Source organism: Melozone crissalis, unplaced genomic scaffold (assembly GCF_028551555.1).
Source record: "Melozone crissalis strain CALT ecotype California unplaced genomic scaffold, PUWL_Pcris_2 ptg000018l_1, whole genome shotgun sequence".
Lineage (NCBI taxonomy): Eukaryota > Metazoa > Chordata > Aves > Passeriformes > Passerellidae > Melozone > Melozone crissalis.
Window position 1 is genome coordinate 35,406,412 of NW_026535796.1, and position 20,361 is coordinate 35,426,772.

At 45.8% G+C, this 20,361-nt stretch overlaps 1 protein-coding gene across 1 annotated transcript in view; it reads left to right on the top strand.

Annotated features, from left to right (window-relative positions):
- Positions 1-1,161: 1,161 nt before the first annotated feature.
- LOC128936445 (neurexin-3-like) overlaps positions 1,162-20,361 on the top strand; it is a 121,293-nt gene continuing 102,093 nt past the window's right edge. The window contains exon 1 of the mRNA XM_054275380.1: positions 1,162-1,220. The gene's annotated coding sequence lies outside the window, so the exon portion shown is untranslated. The remainder of the gene's footprint in view (positions 1,221-20,361) is intronic.

Genomic DNA, 20,361 nt, shown 5'->3' on the forward strand with positions numbered 1-20,361 from the left:
TTCCTCTGCTGTGACGGCTGGTCCCCGGTAGCAAACTGAAGGATAAAACAAGCCGCGTCTGTCCGGCTTCGCCTTGCTGGGACCAGAGGGGCAGAAATTCGCTCTCGCTGTGCCGGCCCGGCGAAGGAGCGCTCGGGGAGCAGGAGGCTGACGGGCCGAGAAGCCGCCGAAGCTCTCTGCTGCGAGGAGGCGGCGGAAGCGTGGGAGGCGAAGCCCGGCGGAGCGCTGCTGCCCGTGCCCGGGGCCGTGCCCGCTGCCGGGGCCGGGCGGACCGTGCCGGGGGCCGGGGCGCGGACCCGCGGTCTCTTTAAAAGCCGGGGCCGGTGGGGCGGGCGCGGCGGCAGCAGGGGGCGGCGGCGGCGGCGTGCGCGGGGCTCGGGCTGCTCCGGCACCGCGGCGCGCTCAGCCCTGCGCAGCTCCGCCCGCGGCCGCCCGCGGCTCTCCCGGCACGGCTCGGCTCGGCTCGGCACGGCCAGCCCAGCCCAGCGTCCCCGGGACCCCCGCAGCCCCCGCGGCTGGGGCCACGCTGGAGCCCCCTGCCCCGCAGCGCAGGCGAGCCGCGAGTTGGCGCGGCGGCCGGCGCCCGCCCGGCTGCGGAGGTGAGAGGGGCGACGGGCGGGGGGCGGCTCGGCACGGCACGGCGCGGATCGGAGGGAGCTGCCCGCCCGGCGAGTGCTGGGCGCCGCCGCTCCGGAGCTCCGCGGGTGGGTTTCTCCTCACCCTTGCCACGACAAGTGTTTCGGATCGCTTTATCCCTCTCCCGTTCCTCGCTGCCCCGGCGGGGCTGGGCGCTGCCCGCCCGCGCGGAGTGGGCGCGCTCCGACCCTCGGGACGCTCCGGCTCCTTCGGTCAGACTTTTCGGGAGATCGCAGCTCCCGCGGCGGGGCATTTTGCAATGGAAAATTGGTGTGGGGGGGCTTTCGAAAAAGAAGACACTACACTGAGTTGCAGCAGGGAGACCCTTAGAGTGAGCCGGCTGTTTGACTAAAGCTCAAGGATTTTTTTTTTTTTTTAATACTAACGAGAAAAGAAGAGAGGCTGAAAAGGAAAGTTTTTTTCTTTAATATTTTTTGTCTCTTCCAAGTCTTCGGATCTATTACGGTAGCGCCTTTCTTCCCCGCCTTCCATTTGTTTGTATTAATGATTTAGTAGCCGTCTTGCCTGAAAACTTCCACCGTGAGTGACTGCCGTGGGTTTTCAGGCAGTCAGTGACCTTAAAGGTTGGTTCAGTGCTTTTTTCCGTGTAAAATCTATGTGAAATAACGGCTTTATAGTTTTTTTCTTATCGGGATTTTTTATGTAAGAAAAAAATTATACCTGCTTTATAATTTAAAAGAAAACACCATTGAGTCAAGGAGTGATGTAATTCTCCTACCTAAGGGCACCGACTCTGGTGCTTTGCAGGTGACTTGTCTTTTGCTTACTCTTTAATTTATTTTAATGGTAATTTTTTGTGGCTACGAAATAACGTATTTAACAATGCCGTTTTAAGAAGGTATTTTGTTCAAATTGAACACTTCAAATTTTTTTTCTTCCTGATTTTTACCCCTCCTCCCTCGAAAGAAAACAATAAAAAAGATTAGGCATGAGATCAGCGGCAGAAAAACCAAAGGATTGGGGAGGCAGAACAAGAGCTAAAAACATTGAATCGTTTATAAAAAGCACGCTTTCAGCTTTTTGCTTTTCCAAGCTCTCCTTCCACCTTTCTGTGGTCAAACTGTTTGACACTTCGTTGCAAATAGTTTCAAGAAATTATTTTGGTTTTTTTAAAATATTATTTGTCCCTCCTGTATTTTTGCTACCCGTAATTGTTCTGAGATAAGCACACAGCCCTCCTAAAAAGGTGAATATTGAAATGACCGCTCACCAATACCTCCTTATTGCAAATTTTGAGGGGCTATTTTTTGAGGGGGCAAACTCTTAGCTAGACCAGTGCAAAGTCTAAGAGAAATGTTGAGTAGGTGGGGGGAAATTTGATCACAAAGGGTTTTGTTTGCCGTGATGATACGGTCAGTTATTAATTGTAGCGTTAACCAGAAAGGTGTTACGTCTGTCACTGGTTTCATTTGAAATGGTCATCAGTGTTACGTTTAGCAAGTTTATATAAGGGTTAGTAGTATTTTGGGGGGAGGAGGTTGCAGAGATTATTGCTCGTGGGTTTGCGACTGAACGCACCTTATCAGCTGAATGAACTGGATTATTGTATAGACATAATTTTCATTTCTCTATCAGTTTCTTTTCAGTATTCGGCACTTTCTTAAACCTTTATCTCTCGCTAGCAAAGTGTCTGGTTTTTGGGAGTAGGGAGGTGCAGCTGGGGACACTGGAAGTTTGGGGATAATGTGAGCAACAGGACTGTATTTATTTATTTAAAAGAAAAAACCAAACCCCAAAGTTAGGAGGTGAGGATTCTCTTTCTGGAGCATTCGGGCACCTTCTGGTGGGGTATGTCTCTAGGCTTTTAATTATTTATTTCACTTTTGTCCTTTCAAAAATGAAGTAGAGCGAAACCAAAATGAAACAAAGTAAAATTAGAGTAAGTGTTGAAAAATAAATAAATAAAGCAAGGGAACGGCTGGAAGCCCAATGCTTGATTTCATCAACCTGGTGGCGATGGCTTCTCGATAGAAGTGATATCTGCCGATATCACCCCTGTTCATGGCTGTAGCCTGGCCTCATTTTACGCTGCGTTTCCACTGAACATGTTGACGTGCTGCTGCTTATATAAGGGCAAGAACAAATTCAAGCAGATTAGTGCTTGGGATTTTGAGATCGGCTACCCAGATCGCGTTGTGGGTTTTTTCCTTTCCTTGGGGGAGCTGATGGGGAAGGCTGGAGAACGACAGGAGGGGATGAAATCGGAATGTGTGGTTGGGAGAAGATGGGGGTGATGCGGGGAGCAGCTTATTCGCATAATGTCTGCGCTGCGTCCCTTTTTCTTTTCTTTTTATAAAACCCATTATCTCTAAAAACACATTATTCTTCAGCCGGGTCTAAAAAAAAATAGTGGGAGGGGTTATCATAGCGAGGGGGTTTGGTATGGGAGTCATTAGACCCACTGCTGCAAAACCAAGATACAGAAATCCATCTGCACCAACATTTCGGAGGGAGGGAGGGCGTACAGAGGGGGGAAGGGATGGATTGTCTATCTTGGATTAGCGAAGTGGAGCTTTGTATTCTTCATTTTCCTCCCCATTTTCTGCCATTTTCCCCCATCCCCCCCATCCGCACACCCGCTTTCCTCCTCCCAGCCCCCACTCCCCCGAAGGTTTCTCATCCCTTGACGAGAAAATTCTGTGTTACATCCTGATGGCTCTGCGGCTTTTTTTTAGTGCATCACAACAGTGGCACGATGACCTTTACTTCATGCCACACGGATTTGGGCTCCCGACAGGACTGTGGCCGCAGTTTGGGCACACGCGTACACCCATGGTCGTGCACCTTGGGTAGTCGGTGATTTAATTTCCATTTTTGCGTGTGCATCTTTGTGTGTCTGTGCGGTTGGTAAACACTGGCAGAGGGTGAGGAACGCAGTAATTGCCAAAGGCACGTCCATCCATTTCGCCAGCCCCTCTTGCCGTTCTCTTTTCCTGGACATTGTGTCACACATCATGAGATTTTGTGCCGGGGAGGGGTGTGCCCTGTATGGATGGCAGGGGCCTGGGGGTTGGAGGGAGGGTATGTGTACTGGGGAGGGAGAAATTGTGTGGGGGAAAATGGACCTGACGATGCTAATAACATTATTTTGGTCAAATGAACGTCTGGTGATAATGATGCAGTGTAACCATCCGTGAAATACATGCTTGCGACACACTGGAATAAAGGTTACTCCAGGGAGCTCCGTCACAGCCAGGCATGCTCCAGGGAGTGTGCTGTCCCCTTGATAGGGGAAACAAAATTCATAAGCATTCCAGGTCCCCTCCCTTTCCAATGCCTCCTTGCATGTCCGAGCTGGAGGGCATTGCGATCGAGAGAGGGGGTGGGCTGCGCTGGAACCAGGGCTGAACAAAGCATTCCCGCCTCATCCTCCCATGCCATCCTCTCTTGCCCTCTTTGAGCTTATTCGTACTGTTGATCCAGACAATGCAGGAATATCGCCATTTCCATGCAGTCCCTGCTGGAGCCTGGAGGGTGGTGAATTGAGAGGCGGAGGAAAGCTCCTTGTGTTTCTGTTGTAGGATGTGCAGGAGAGCCATGGCTTTTCAGGTCTGAGTGGAGCAGGGAGAAGGCTGGGGTGGGGAAGCATAGGGAGATAAGAGTCTCTCTCTCCATCCACTGTTCCCCTCCTTCGTTCCCCCAGCTAGAACACGACAAGCCTCAGTGGGTGGCTGTGGTGACTGGCATGTGGGGATGAGGCAGCTGAGGCACTGAGAGGGAAGCTTTTCCTGCATTTCAGGATGTTCAGGACCCTCTCCAAGGCTCACAGAACTGCTCAGCACCCTCCTTTTCTGGGTGTGAAGGACTGACTTCCGTCTTTGGCCATGGGCTGCTCCCACCCAGGGCGAGGGGAGCTGTGGCAGGAAGGTGCTTCTGTGGTTCTGCCAACTGCTACTTCTCATTTTCTCTGTGTGGCTGTGCCTGCTCCGAGGTCTCCATATTTCTGGATCTTTCCATTTTGTGAAACAATAGCAAAAGTTGAATAAATAGATTTGTCCAGAGCTACTGGTGTTTGCCTTTTGCTTTTCTCCTTTCTCTGACCTTGAGGTGCAGTGATAATCTACAGGCAGGAGGGTGGAGGCAGGGGTGTGTCCAATGCCTCACATGGTTGCTCTAGGTGATGCCTGGAGAGATTCCTCTGCTCCCCTGGTTTGTGCTCACCAGAGCCAATCTTGTTTCAGCTGCCCAGCTTCACCCGTAGATACCTTCTGAGCTCTCCCTGCTGTCCCTCTTACCTCAGTTACTTTGGAAGTGTTTGTGCTGCAGCTCCTGTGCTTGTAGGAATCTTACCATCATACAGTATCCTCAGCTGGAGTCCAACTCCTGGCTCTGCACAAAACACACCAAGAATCACACCATGTGCCTGGGGGTATTGTCCAAATGCTTCTGGAACTCTGTCAGGTTTGGTGCTGTGACCACTTCCCTTGGGAGGAGCCTCTTCCATTGCCCAACACCCTCTGGGGGAAGAACATTCTCCTAGCATCCAAACTAAACCTCCCCTGATTCAGCTTCAGGCCATTTCATTGAGTCCTGTCACTGGTCACCAGAGAGAAGAGATCAGTGCCTGCCCTTCCATTTCCCCTCATGAGGAAGTTGTAGACTCTGATGAGGTATTATTCCCTGTCTCCTGCAGACTGAATAGTTCAAGTGACCCCAGCTGTTTCTCAAAAGGCTTGTCCTCTAGGCCCTTCACCATCTTTGTAGCCCTCCTTCCAATGCTCTCTCACACCTTTTTATCCTTGTTACATTGGGCTCTTAGATGGCTGCTCTCTAAGACAATGTGGTGGCCATCTGAGCAACAGGCAGAATGTATTGCAGGGCCTGTGTTGCTGCTCCCATCCTGTGGAGACTGCCTCCCTGGTATCTCCCTGATGCCCTGAAGGGCAAAGGTGGGCCCAAGGGTTTATGGTTCCTCCCTTTCCCCAGTGATTCAAACCCAAAGAAGAACATTGACATAGTGCTGGAATTTACCCTGACCCTGAATGTTTTGCATCCTTGAAGCAAGAGGAGAACTCAGCTCCTGCAAAGCATTCTGAGAGTGAGAGATGGTGCCAGGGGTAATTTGTAGTGGTAGTGATGGTGGATTTTAAATCCCTGTGCAAAAATGAAATTATTACGCCTCCTCCGTTCCTTACTTTCTTCCCTTTCTAAGCAAGTTGCCAAGCCAGCAGGTACAGGCAACCTTTTTTTTTTTTTTTTTTTTTTTTTAGTGTGTTAGAATTGGATTGAAGCCCTCAACCTAGAGGACACCTTCAGGCTGTACAAGATGTTTGGGCTCCTGTCTGGATTATTCCTGGGAAGGTAGAGTTTAGTTCCCTTTTTCTTGTATCAGCAGTGGTATTTTGGTGGATCTACTGAACTTCGTTTTCTGCAGCCTCCTCCAGGGCTCTTTAGAGTATTTTTCTTGACAAGCAGAGTGTATTTCTCCCCCTCCACCCCAATCTGTTTTTCTCTGCCCTCTCCTGTGCTCTGGGCACGTGCAAGTGGATGTCAGGATACTTGCTGAGCTGTGATAGGCTGTGTCAATGATAAGGACACACAGTGATCTGTCCAAGAACAAACTGAAAGAGTCAGAAGCTTTATGATGACCAAAAGCCAGGATAAGACATGACCTCTGATGATGATGCAGGTGACAAGGGGCTTAATTTAAAAACAAAATCCATCCAGCTTTATCTGACCCTATCCCCCACCAGCATGAAGAGAAGGCAGGCTTTATTTTGGGACAATTTCCCAAGCTGAAGCAAGAAATTACCCAAAATTTGGTTAAGCTTTGAAAATTTGTATCAGCTCTCATCTCTCCCTCATCCCCCTTTTCTATGTAATAGCAGTCTGTCAGTCTAGCAGAGCTGGTTTGTTCATACAGCAAGTGGTGGGGGAAATACTTCTAATTTTGAAACCAAGATAAAAGAGGTATCGTCTTGAAACCAGTACACTACATAATCTTGGTTCAGGTTGTTTGCTTTTTCTTTTCTTTTGTTTCTCCTCACTTGGGCATAGATAATGGCAATTCATGTGTAAAGGACTCTGAGAATCAGAAGTGGTGTTTTGATTTCTCACTGCCATCCAAACAGTCAGATGAAGACACTTTCATAGATGGCATGGGAGAAATTTGTTCTTCCTTTCAACTTGTTGTGGGCAATGGATGGCAATGGATAGTGCTCTCTTTATATTCTTTTGTGAATTTTTTTTTTCAATGGAAAAACTATGAAAAACCATTTGGTTGGGCTAACTTGAGTATGGTTTTACTGAAGTCTAGTAGGGATAAAATGCAGTGTTTCTGTAGTGATGTTCTTGAAAAGTTGAGCATTAAGACTCCTACTGGAAATACACTAGTGATGTTGGAAGATCCTGTGTTCTCCCTTCAGGGAAGGTGGGAACACAATTTCTCTCGTTACCATTCACAGAAAACAGTGCTCTCCGAGCACCATGGACAGCTCTTGTGAACTATGCACTGCACAGCCAGCTTGGCAAAGTGCACTGTCTGGGCTAAAGCCTTCAGCCTCTTTAGACTCTGGGCTGCTGAATATCACTATGTGGCTTTTCAGAGGGTGGTGGAGGTTCACTTCCAGCTGTCAGAAGTTCAGCTCTGTCTGAAATATGGTCTCTTGCAACAGGGTGAATTAGCCCTTCATCTGCTTTGCTTCCCCTTGTCTCAGAGCTCTCTTCTTGTTTCTCACAGCCATGTGCCTGAGTTCTCTCCCAGGCATACTCCCCTGCCTGTTTTTGTCTGCTGGCAGAAGGACCGAGCTGGGGTGGTGGGAAGGGTATATCAGGGATTTTGGGGCTGTCAGTGTATCTGTAGTCTCTCACTGGTGTGCTGAGCTCCTGTCCTTTCCAAATTCCTTTCCTCTGCCCTTGATGGTGAGGGATGGCTTATTTCAAACACAATCTGCTTGTGTCATTCCTAGTCCTGCCGCTTGTCATCCGTCACATCATGGGAACTAATTAACACTAGTAGCTTTGGATCCTGGAATGACAGTGCTGGGATGGTAGACTCCTTCAAAGATCCTGATGTCTCCCTTCATAGCTAGGGCAGCTCAGCTCAGGAGTTCATGGACTCTGCTGTCCTTTGCCAGCTGCACCAGCCCTGTAGTGTGGGTGCCTGTGTGTGTAGCAGGGAGGGTGCTCAAGCCCTGGGCCTGCCTTATAATGCCCTTGACAGTGCTGCAGCATCCCCTGCATCCAAGTGCCTCCCAGCAGCAGGATGAGAGCCAAGGAATGGGATAGAATAATAATTGATGAGGATAGGGGGAGGTATGATGTAAACTTTTTGAAGCTGCTGGTACCATCTCCGCTGCCTTTGGCTACATCCAGCTGTGCGTAGTTCGAGGATCTGCTTGTGGGTTTGACCCTCTGAGAATCCCCTGCTCGTGGCACAGCACATTGTCCTGTTTCTGCTGTGCCTGCTGTGTTGATGGGGTGGTCATCAGGGGAATCAGTGTGCTGCTTCTGGGGATGGCAGGATTAAAGATGAGGCCTCAGTCACACTGTGAAGCTGCACAGAGAGCACTTGCTCCCCTTCTCCCTCTACTCTGTCTTTTCTGCTGTTGTGGACCACTTCTAAGAAAGGAAAGAGTCCTGTGGGGACGGAAGGAAAGATAACTAAGCAAGAGGATGATGTTTGCTGGCAGCTGAAGGAGGATGAGGAGAGGAATAACTTTCCAGTGGGGTAATTGTCTAATGGGACTGCATCTGCAGAGCAGGGTAGTGCTGGCTTTGTTTCAGTCTGCTCTTGCATCCTGTTTTTTTTTTTCCAATAATGTGTTAATTAAACATTGATTTCAGGGGGAAAAGGAACCTGCTTGAACTGCAGAAACTAAATGGAGTGTGGAGGAATGGGATCTGGTGAGGGATGTGTGGAAGGACCTTCTGTCCTGTCTTCATGACTAGTCATGGAGGGAAGCAACGCAAGGGTTGTAGAAAAATCTGCTCACCTTAAGCTTAGAGTTCTTCATTCATCTTAAGTGTGAATCTTCTTCCTTCTGTAACTGCACAATTTTCAACTGATATGAATTAAGGAATTATCAGGTAGACAACAGTATTTCTTACAAAATACTTCACTTTTATTAAAAAGCAAAATGGAAGAAAGATTCTTTTCAAGGTGTTAGAGAGGCTTTCTGTCCAGTTGATATTCTTCTAATTTTCTACTCTTATAGTTGCTGTTGTACATACAAGTGAATCAAGTTGTGGTGCAAGTTAAGCCACAAGTTGTAATGCTCTTGTTACTCACAAATACCATTTACTACATGTGGATGTCAGTCAGTGAACACACGTATAAGGTTGTAGGTTGTGATCTGCACTTTTTGATACTTTCTTTTCTGGTCCTTGGACCATTAGAAGGTAGGAAAAGATTATGATTTGTCCTTCCCTTGCTTGGCTGAACTCTCTTCTGTTCATTAGACTGGAAGAACCAATGGAAGGCTGTGCTGTCCTCCCAGGTGTTGGCAATGCATAGAGAAGATAAGAGTCCTTGCTTTAGTCTAAGATCTTATCTGGAATAAAATTCTCTGCTGATGTGAGCAATATATTCTTAACAGCATTAAACAGTTTGATTTGAGTTTTTTTGGCCACTGTGCTTTCCGTCTTCACTAGTTGTGGGAAGTAATGGAAAGGAGGGAATAACCTGTCTGACCTTTCTGAGCATTGCATAAGTCTGAATTAAAGTGATTTCACAAAGATCTCAATCAGTTCATGCAGTAAGTGAAACAGCAGCATTGTCCTGAGAAGGAACCTGTCCTAGCTGTTAAATTTCTTTTCTGCACCATCTGCAGTATCAAAGTACAGAAGGATCTGCTATAGCATCAGGAGACATTTGAAAAATAATATATTAGGCCACAGAGCAGCTGTTTTCTAGGAAGATTTTTGACCTGCTCATGGCTGGTGAAAATCACAGAATGGTTAAATTTGGAAGGGACTCTCAAGGTCATCTGATCCAACCCCTTGCTCAAGCAGGGCCACCCAGCAATTATGACCATGTCTAGATGGCTTTTGAATATCTTTAAGGAGGGACACTCTACAACTTCCCTGGGCAACCTGTGCCAGGGCTCAGTTACTCTCCCAGTAAAAAAGTGTTTCCTGATGTTCAGGCAGGACCTTCAGTGTTTCAGTCTGTGCTCGTTGCCTCTGGTCCTGTCACTGGGCAGCACTGAAAAAAGCCTGGCTGTGTTACCTTTACAGCCTGCCTTCAGGTAATTATGTACATTGATCAGACACTGCCCACCCCACAGACTCTTTAGAGTATTTTCTCCTCCAGTCTTAGCTTTCCTAGCTTTTCCTAGTATGAGAGACACTCATCATCTTCTTCATGGCCCTCTGTTATGTCTGCCTCCCTCTTGTAATGGGGAGTCCACAGGTGCACAGAGAGTACTCCACGTTTGGCCTCACCAGTGCTGAGCAGAGGGAAGGATCCCCTTCCTCACCTGCTGACAACATTCTTAATGCAGCCCACAATACCATTAGCTGCCTTTTGTGCAAGGGCATGTTGGCTGATATTCAATGTGATATCCACCAGGAGCTCAGGTCCTTTTCTGTAAGGCTTTTCAATCAGGTGTTCCTCAGCATGTTCTGATCCATGACCCATGAACTTCATTACAGTGGTATGGAGTGTCAGCAGAGCAGGAAGGATGGTCCTTAAGTACTAACTTAAGAAGCAGAAGTCTGGAATTCTTTCCCAGAGTGTGTTTAACCAGTTTTTCATAACAGTCATCACTTTTGCCATTCACCGAAAATTCAAAATTATAATTTGTAAAACATTGAGTTCCTTGAAAGGAAAGCTTCATATATCTGATAATAGAATAGAATAGAATAGAATAGAATAGAATAGAATAGAATAGTTCCAGTTCAAACTAGTGCAGCACTTCAGGACAGTAAACATTGAGGGCATTGTGCAAGTGTTGCTGAGAGTCACAGGGCATTGACCACCCGTGTTGGAAGCCTGGTCCAGTGTTTGGTCACTCTCTCTCTCTGTAAAGAAGTGTTGCCTAATATCTGGTCTGAACCTCACCTGCAGCATTTTTAAGTAATTTCCTCATGTCCTGTCACTGAATACCAGGGAAAAGAGCTCAGCACCTCCCTGCAGTTCCCCTCCTCAGGAAGCTGTAGATAGCAGTGGGCTTGCCTCTCAATCCTCTTTTTTTCCTAACTAAATAAACCCAGAGTGCTTAGCCCCTCCTCAGAGGACATGTGTCCTAGCATTTCAGCAGCTTGGTTATCCTCCTCTGGACACATTCATTTAACATCCTTTTTAATTCTTGGGTGAGAGAAATTCTGGTAATTTATTGTTCTCTTATGATGGCTGGTTACACGCTACATTTTTTTGTAGACCACAAAGAAAACAAATTTTAAATTATTGATTACTTTGACTTTTTGAAGGGGGACAAAGAGAGTGCAGAAGTCCTGTGAGGAGACTAAGGCCAACCTTCCTGAGGAACTCAGAATGCCTGTTAATTCATTGATATCCTGGTAATAAAATTTGCCAGTTTGTCTGGTCAGCTCAAGCAGCATTGTTAAAGAGGGTATGATATAATATAATTTCAGGTAAATGCATTAAAAATACCTGCTGCATATCTGGGAATCAAATGCTAAGAACTTTATGGAGAAAATACAAAGAAACATTGACCCTTGATGTAATTTCCTATAGGTCATTAATCAAATACATTTTAAGGGTGTATCTAATACCAGTGGACCAGAAGTCATAATTTTGTTGAGCCAGGTCTTAAAGATGTAGTTCAAATAATTAAATAATTAGTTTTTAAAAAGTTCCCCTTCTCTTCCTTGTTGGATGATATGGGCTAATGAGTTGCTAGCAGCTCTGTTTGGTACTAGCTTGGGTCATAGAGTGGTGTGGTACCTAGGATGTTGCTGTACTTTTTTGACAGCAGATTGTAATTTCATTGAGTAAATGTATTTTATGAGGCTAGAGGGAGCTACTGTTAATTTATGAAGACCACCGTGTGTCGGTGCATTGGGTTTGCGTGGCCAGGTTTTGGTAGCTGGGGGGGCTACAGGGTGGCTTCTATGAGGAGCTGCCAGAAACTTCATGTCCAGCAGAAGCAATGCCAGCTGGCTCCCAGATGGATGTTCTGCTGGCTAAGGCCAAGCCAAAGAATCACAGTAACACCTTTGTGATATTGTACTTGAGCAGCAAAGAAAATTTTGCACAGTTGTGGCCAGAGAAATATGGAAGGAGAATATGTGACAGTAGCAACTCTGCAGACACCGAGGTCAGCAAAGAAGGCAGCGCAGGAGGACTCTGGGTGCCAGAGCTGAGATCCCCCTGCAGCCCATGGTGAAGACCATGGTGAGGCAGGATGTGCTCCTGCAGCCTGTGGAAATCCATTGGGGAGCAGAGATCCACCTGCAGCCCATGGAGGGAGCCCCACACTGGAGCAGGGGGATGCCTGAAAGAAGGTTGTGATGCCTTGGAAAACCTGTGCTGGGACAGGCTCCTGGCAGGGACCTGCAGATCCACGGAGAGAGGAGCTCACACTGGCGCAAGTTTGCTGACAGAGCTTGTGATCCCATGGGTGCCCACACTGGAGCAGCCTGTTCTTGAAGGGCTGAACCCCATGGAGAGGGATCTATTTTGGAGCAGTTAGTGCAGAGCTGTAACCCATGAGAAGAACTCATGCTGGAGGAATTAATGGAAGACTGTTTTCTATGGAAAGGACCCCAGACTAGAGCAGGAAAAGGACTCTTCTCTTTGAGGAGGGAGTAGCAGCAGAATCAATATGTGATGGTCAATCAATAAGCTCATAATCTCCATTCCCCATTTCCCTGCACTGCTGATGGGGAGAAGGTAAAGAATTGGGAATAAGTTAAGGTCAGGAAAGAGGGAGGGATGTGGGGAAGGTGTTTTTAGGTTTTGCTTCTCATTATCCTGCTTTGATTTTGATTGGTAATAAGTTAAATTAATTTCCCAAATTCAAGTCTGTTTTGCCTGTGACAGTAATTGATGAGTGATCTCTTAACTCATGAGCCTTTCTTTATATTTTGTCTCCCTGTCCAGTTGCAGAGGGGAGTGGTAGAACGGCTTTGGTGAGTACCTGTCATCCAGCCAGGGTCAACCTGCCAGAATCAGGTAGAATGCAGAGTGAAAAGGGAGCAGTGAATTGCTGAGCTTCTGATAAGACAGTAACTCTTTTTAAGAAGTTTGAGCACAGCAGTTCTTCCTTTCATGCTCTCTTTGTTGTCAATGTGTAACATGAGGTTGGAAGTTGATCTGCTTTCTTGGCACAACATAGGTAATTTACCAATTAAACTAGAAAGTGGTCTAAATTTGATAAGAAGCAATTTATTAAAGACAAATGAAAAGTACTGTACTTGGAAAGATCTACTCAAATGCCTGTATGTAAAATGGGGGATAACAAGCCAGGCAACAGAACTGCAGAAAAGGATCTGGGAGGCACTACTGTGAGTCAGAGACTGAATATGAGTCAACAGTGTGGTGATGTTGCAAAAAAGCAAATCCCATTTCAGGGTATATTTAACAGGAGAGTCACGTGTAGCACACAGGCTGTAGTTTTTCTACGCTAGCAGCCACTGCTGAAGCCATAGCAGAGCATTGCATCCAGGAGAGCAGGAAAACCAGAAACAGTGGAAGGAGATGAGGAGAGAGCAGCCAGAGTGGCCAACGCTGTCTGCAAGGAGAGGATTGGCTGGGTTGGTTTAGACTAGAGAGAAGATTGACGAGGGAAAAGCTGTCCAATATTTAAAAGCTTGTTTTAAGAAGACAGTGATTAATTGTTCTCTGTGTCCACTGGGGATAGGACAAGAAGTAATCAGCTTAATTTGTAGCAAGGAAGATGTGGAGGTAAGTGCTAGGAAAAGCTTTATGAGTATTTGGAAAGTTAAGCAGGAAAACAGTGTCCTGAGGGAGGCTGTAGTGCCCTCATCACAGGAAGTTTTAAGAGCAGATGAGACGGGAGACACATAACTTTAACTAGGTTGTTTTATTATAGTTTTGACAGGTTCAGAAGGGAATGGGCTGCCTGGACTCCTGATGTCTGGTCCCAAGAGCTCTTGCAGTGCCTGAGAGGCAGGCTTGTCCCCTCGCTGGCAGTTGTGGTGGGAGCGTGGGGAAGCAGAGCCAGGGTGAATCACTCCCTCTGCAGATTGCCCTACAGCACCTTCCATGCCCCTGGCATAATCCAGTTTTACACTGCACATCCCAAAAAGACCTGAGGGAGCCTGTGTGTTCAGTAGTGATACATTAGCATCCAGCACTGTAAGCCTTTCTATTTCTGCAGATAAACAAGCAGAGGACTGGCCCAACCGCCTGCATCTTCATAACTAGGAATTGGAAGTTATTGGAGACTTTTATCCTGGTTATTGTTTAATTTACAGTGGGAAGATTTGGTGAAATTATTTTGAGATGAAAAAAAAGGCTTACACTTCTGCTTTCACCTATCAAAACCCACTGCAGATTTGTATGGTGTGTTACAGTTACAAGATAATTTTTCTGTGCTCTTCCATCAAAAGAAATAGACAAGGGCAAAGGATTTTCCTCACTGCAACATATTTCTTCCAGTGTCCTCAAGCAGAGTTGTGTGGATGAGGCATTGCAGGAGGTGTCTTTGCAGACAGTGGATTTGAGAAGAGAGAGCCTAATGCTTGATTCAGTAGACATATACTTTGGTACTTTGGTACTTGTGCGAGGGGCTCCTGGCACTTTAAGAGAGGAGGATGTTTCTTGGTGAATGGGGCTTTTCTTCCCCAAGAGTTCAGCAGTACCTTTCAGCTACTAGCAAGCAGTCCAAGACATACTATGTGGCATGTTACTGCTATCTTTTTCTGAATCTTAGACTTACACTAACAGCCTGTCTGGATCCACTTGGGCCTAGGAGTGAATTTGAGTGTCTCCAGTGCAGTGAGCCATTTTCCCTAGCGAGCCTCCAGGAAGGAAGATTTTCCTTTTAGTTTCAAAGAACACCTGGGAATATATGCTTGTTGAAGTTGTACAGTGTTGTGCTTGGCCACAATCTGTGTGCATAGTTTATAATGTAACTGTTTTCCACCACCTTACATAAACTTATAACTGCAGGCTTTTGCCATTCTTCAGAGGAGTAGAGGATGAAGATACTATGCTCTTCTTCTTGGCACTAGAAATGAGTCAGGGTTGACACACAAAAGTAGGAGGCAACAGTTTGTGTGTAGGAAGCTTGTTCTGTCCAAAGAAAATCTATGGGTTATGTGCAGGGTGTTAGTCCTGCTACACTGCAAGGCTGGTATCTTCTGCTGAAACTGAGTTCACACACACTCACCTTTTGGAGCATATGGAGAGCTCAGCAGATCAGCCCTCGAGGGATGACTGGTGAAATGGTTGAAGGTAGGTTGGGATGTAATTGTTTATGAGGCCCCATATTGCACCAAGTTATAATTGTTTATGAACACTGCTGTGAAGTCAGGAGGGAAACATTCCAACCCAAGGAGATACTAAGATATAACCTAATTATTGTTGTTATTTTTATTCCTGCCTATTGTGGTAGCACCTACACAATGCTTGTTCAAACACAAGGCAAAAAATGTTCCCTGCCCCAAAGAACTAGTAAGATAAGGATGAGACAGGAGACAACAGATGGACACAGACAACTGGGGGAGTACAGAAAACCCAAAGATTGGTCAGCAGGATGGGTGGTATGATAGCATGTTGACAGCTTAGCTGTTGTCAAGCTTTCTGTAGGCATGTGGCAAAGAATTATAACAATAATTCAAACTGCGTCCTTTGCTTTGGTGGTGTTGTGTGTGCATCTTCCATCTGTTTAAATAAAACAGCTTAATTCTCACTCAATGTAGCTTTTTCTGTCCCAAAACTTCCCATCATTCATCTGGTAAAGATAGGGAGACACACTGGTCCAACAATGAAGTGTCCATTGCAGTTTTCTAAGGAAACAGTAGTTTATTATTGTGGAAAGAGAATGAAACTAAACATAGGATTTTGCTGCCCTGCATTTTGAAGGACACAGCAAAAAGACTGATGGATCTCAGCAGGATGAATATTCAAAGTAAGTGGCATAATGCAGGAGGTTTGTTGGCTGAAGTGATGTTTTACCAAAGTGTTGCAAAATCTATCTAATGCCATCCATAGGTAACCTAAATGTTTTCTTTTTACCACTGGTTTCTTGTTCCATTCAGCTTTGGGCCCATAGATTTCTTAGTCATGCTTTTGCTAGCAGGGTGCATTAAGAAGCCCTTCTTGATGCCTTTCACATTTTATGAATTTTCATGCCATTTCAAGCTTTTCTAATTTTCATTCTGACATGCTGAGGCAGAGTTTCTGTATTCTTCCTGAGAAGCACACCCCCACTTTCACCTTTCATTCTCATCCTTTTGTGTTTGAGTGCTGTCAGGAGTTTCCCATTCAGCTGCCTGCTTCCTTCCACACCCACTTGGTTTCCCACAAATTGAACTGTTCTTGCGCTTTGAGGAGTTTGTTCTTTAAGATCTTTAATGTCTCCTGGGTCCCTTTGCTAGATTATCCCATGTAAGAGCTCAGTGAATGATTTCTTAAAGCTCTCCAGTGATTATTCTGTCACTGTAATTGTGCTGGAAAAAGGGTTCTGTTTGTAAACTGATTCGTTATGTCATTTCAGATTTGGTTGTTCTTCTCTGTAATTTTTGTTTCCCTATATGGTAAACAGTTTATACCTCTTCTCTCTATTTCCATTGAAGTCTTTCCTGTCTTGCTTCTGGTGGTTTGACCCTGGCTGGATGCCAGGTATCCACCAAAGCTGCTCTGCCACTCCCCTCCTCAGCTGGACAGGGAGAGAAAATATAAAAAATGGTCCATGAGTTGAGACAAGGGCAGGGAGAGATCACTCACCAAATACTGTCATGGGCAAGAGACTTGACTTAAGGAAGGCAGTTGAAAATATTACCAATCAAAATCAGAGTAGAATAATGAGAAATAAAAAAAAAAAAATCCTAAAAGCACCTTCCTGCAGCCCTCTTTCCTTCACAGCCTTAGCTTCATTCCTGATTCTCTACCTTCTCCTGCTATCAGCAGTGCAGGAAGATGGGGAATGGGGGTTACAGTCAGTTCATCCCATGCTGTTTCTCTTGCTGCTCTGTCCTCAGGAAGAGGAGTCCTTCCCTTGCTCTAGTGTGGGCTCCCTTCCACAGGACACAGTTCTTCACGAACTTTTCCAATGTAAGTCCTTTCCTCAGGCCACAGTTCTTCACAAGCTGCTCCAACATAGACCCCTTTCCAGAGGATGTGGCCTTCAGAAAGAGACTGCTTCAGTGTAGGTTCCCCACAAGGTCACAGTCCTGCCAGCAGCATGTTCCAGCACAGGTTTCCCAAGGGGTCACAACCTTCTTTGGGTATTCACCCGCTCCAGTGTGGGTCCCCTCCATGGGACCTCTGCACCCCCATGGATTTCTATGGACTGCAGGGGCAAATCCTGCCTCACCATGGTCTTCACTGTGGGCTGTGGGGGGATCTCAGCTCTGGTGCTTAGAGCACCTCCTGCCCTTCCTTCCCCACTGACCTTGGTGCTCTGCACAGTTCTTCCTGTCATGTAGTCCCACTCCTCTCTTCCCTGACCGCAGTTAATTCTGTGCAGAAACATTTTCTTGTTCATAAATTGGTTATCACAGAGGTGTCACTGCCATCACTTATGGGCTCAGCCTTGGCCAGCAGCAGGTTTGTCTTGGAGCTGACTGGCATTGGTTCTCCTGAACATGGGAGAAGCTTCTGGAAGTTCTCAACGGATCCACCCCTGCAGTCCTCCAGTTACCAGAACCTTGTTATGTGAACACAGCTTTATAGCCTCTTTTCACTGGACTCTGTCTAGATATTTTCATGTGTTTTATTTTATGGTTGTTCTGTGTTTTTTTTTCTCCCCTGACACCTCCCTTCTTTATACTGTCAGAGGTAAATAATCAAATGGAAAGGGCAGGAGGCACAAACTTTCTTTTTCATCCTGCCATTGAGTTATTTCATGACGAAAGCAAATTGCTATCTCTTTTTCTTATCTCTGAAAAAGGTCTCAAATTCAATAGATGGGTTTTAAATTATTTTTGTTGAAGATCATAGACAACAGACAAATTATTTAATCACATTTGGTGCACTCTTCATCTTAGAATTGGTTTGAGATAGTATTCCAAACTTTTCTGAGTTAATGGTTGTCAGACATATCAGCAGATGCTGCCAACCCACAGCATTCTGTGTTGTGCACCATGTACCTTTGTCCTCTGACTTGTAATAGCAGTGCAGGTAAAAACCCACCTGGGATGATACTGTGGACTAACAATAGATTAATTGCCAAGACCCTAATGATCACATGTCTAGCAACAGAATTAATCAAGTTACATATTCCATGTAATAGTGTTGCCATCTCTTTATGGAGATTCTTTGCATTGCTTAGAAGAATAAAGACATAGATTCGTTATTTCAATTCTTTCCTGCTCAGCCCTCTCATGACTAAAAGAATGGGCATCCATCAATACTGCAGTCCTCCAGATTCTATGGAGAAAAACCCACCTTAAAATTCTAATTGTACAGAGAGGAGTCTAGTTGTAGTGACAATTATTCTATTGAATTATATTACTGTATTATCCAGTCATACACAACAATATTGTGTGATGCTGCCTAAATGCAGAATGAAGGGTTTTCATCCTAAGTGATTTGTGTCTCTAAAGCATGCCCCTCTGTGGCCTCTAATAAAGATAACTTTCTATAATTGATTGAGCCTCAAGTACTGCACCCAGACAGAATGTCCCTGAAGGCTAACCTGCAGCAGTAAGTGAGTCAAATGAGTATTTGTTAGAATACTTAGCAGCACACTGTATTATACCAAATTCTGTGGGCCTTCCCAGTTTGGGTAGGTGTTGCAAGGGCCAGAGAGCTTCGTTTAGGAAAGGTTCTAGAACAAAAAATTACTTGTACCTCCAGACAACTCTCTTCTGGAATGAGTAGGGTTGGAGAGGATTTTGCTGAGTGCTGTGGAAGCTATGACAATGAGTTTAAAGGTGCTATCTGGGCATGCATGCAATACCAAAAATACAGGGTAAATCCCTTAGTTCATCTTGTCTGTACATTGTGCTTTCCCTTGTACTCTGTTTCCAGCACTAGATGGTAACAGTGAATAGTGGCAGTAAATGCTGTGCACCTGCATATCAGTTTGTAAGATCTGGCTTTAGAGTAGCCTTGCAGAGAGAGGAGTGAAGATGGGCGAGGCAGCCTTTGCTTTACATCTCTGCTGAAGTTTACTGCACAGGACTTATTCTAATGCCATTGGTGTTGTGTCTAATCTGAAACGTGAGCAGACATAAGGCTTAGTAAATTGATGACCTCACTGTCTTGCCATCTTTGTCTCTGGATAACTAGATGTCTAAGAGGCTCAGGCAGTGATAAAGCTGGAAAACTCAAGCTCACCTAAATAAAGCTTGCATTTTGTGTGGCTTAGTATGCTTAATTTCTTCCCTACAGTCCTGGCTTCAAATCCTGGTGAGACCATTAATGAAAAAGGCATGTGAAGGTCTTCAGTTACTCCCTGCTTGTTGTATATCTCTGTGACAGAAGTAGCCCAGCAAATCTGGGGTATGGCGAGTGTAGAAGAATCAAGAATATTGTGAGGAAGTGTTGTGCTAGAACAGGCTTGCAGGCTGTTTGGCACACAGCTTTCCTCTGCTTTTCCAAAAGTCAAGCAGGCACGTGCTCAGCACTTGCAAAGTTTGCACATGTGCATGCTCTGATTGTACACCCTCCCTGAACTCTCTGCCCCTGTGCCAAGATACCACTTGATGGCTCCTGCTTTGATAATATCCGCTGGCTTCTGCCTGCACCCAGCACAGCTGAAGCCCTTTGTGGTGCAGGTGCTCATGCTGGCTGTGGTGGTGTTTTCATAAGGCTCAAACTTTTATTCTTCACCTCGTTCCTTTGAACTCTGCCCACTCCTCTGTGAATACTAACACCAGCCTATAAATTATCCAGCAGAGCTCTGGCACTTTAGCAGTCTGTGTTTTCAGTGGCGTGCATGCATAATCGATCTGGGAGACTGCCTCTGCTTTTACTCAGGCATTTGCAGAGACCTTAGACTTTCAGGGTTTGCAATCACTGCTGCCTGTATGTTTATTCACTTCTCTGACTGCCTTTTCCTCTGTCACCTGCACACATACCCTTGTGCATCTGCCTGGGTGTAGTGTGTCATGTCACAGTGTAACCTGCCAGAGGTTTGGGGGCGATGTTATAGACAACTTTCCTATAAGGTGTGAAAGCAACAGGTCACTGCAAACAACTTTCATGTGCAGTATTGTGCATCAAGATTTGAAAGGCTCTGTCCTGACTCACTGCTTGGGGGTTGAGGGTGTGTGTGTTTTGGTCCCATGATGTGCCTTATGGAGCAGCCTAGTGAGCAGATGCTACTGTCCTTTTTTCTTTCATGTTTCCAGGTGAAACTCTTAGCATCATAGATGCTGACCCTCTGACTCATTGCTCTTAGCTACTCTAAGTAGCTGGAAAGTTGCCTTTCTTTGAGTCAGTTTCCTGCTGACTGTAGAGTTTGAACTATAAAGAGTTAAATGGTTGCTCTAGTATTTGGCTGATGGGGCAGACTTCTCTTGCCTTGGAGCTTCTCTGTGTCTTTGCTTAGCTCTGTCCACAACCAAAGTATCTCAGTTGAATCTTTTTTCTCTTAAGTTTCTTTTTTTCTCTTATGATGAGTTGCCCAGAATGGTCAGCACAAACCTTTGTCTAAACTGCAA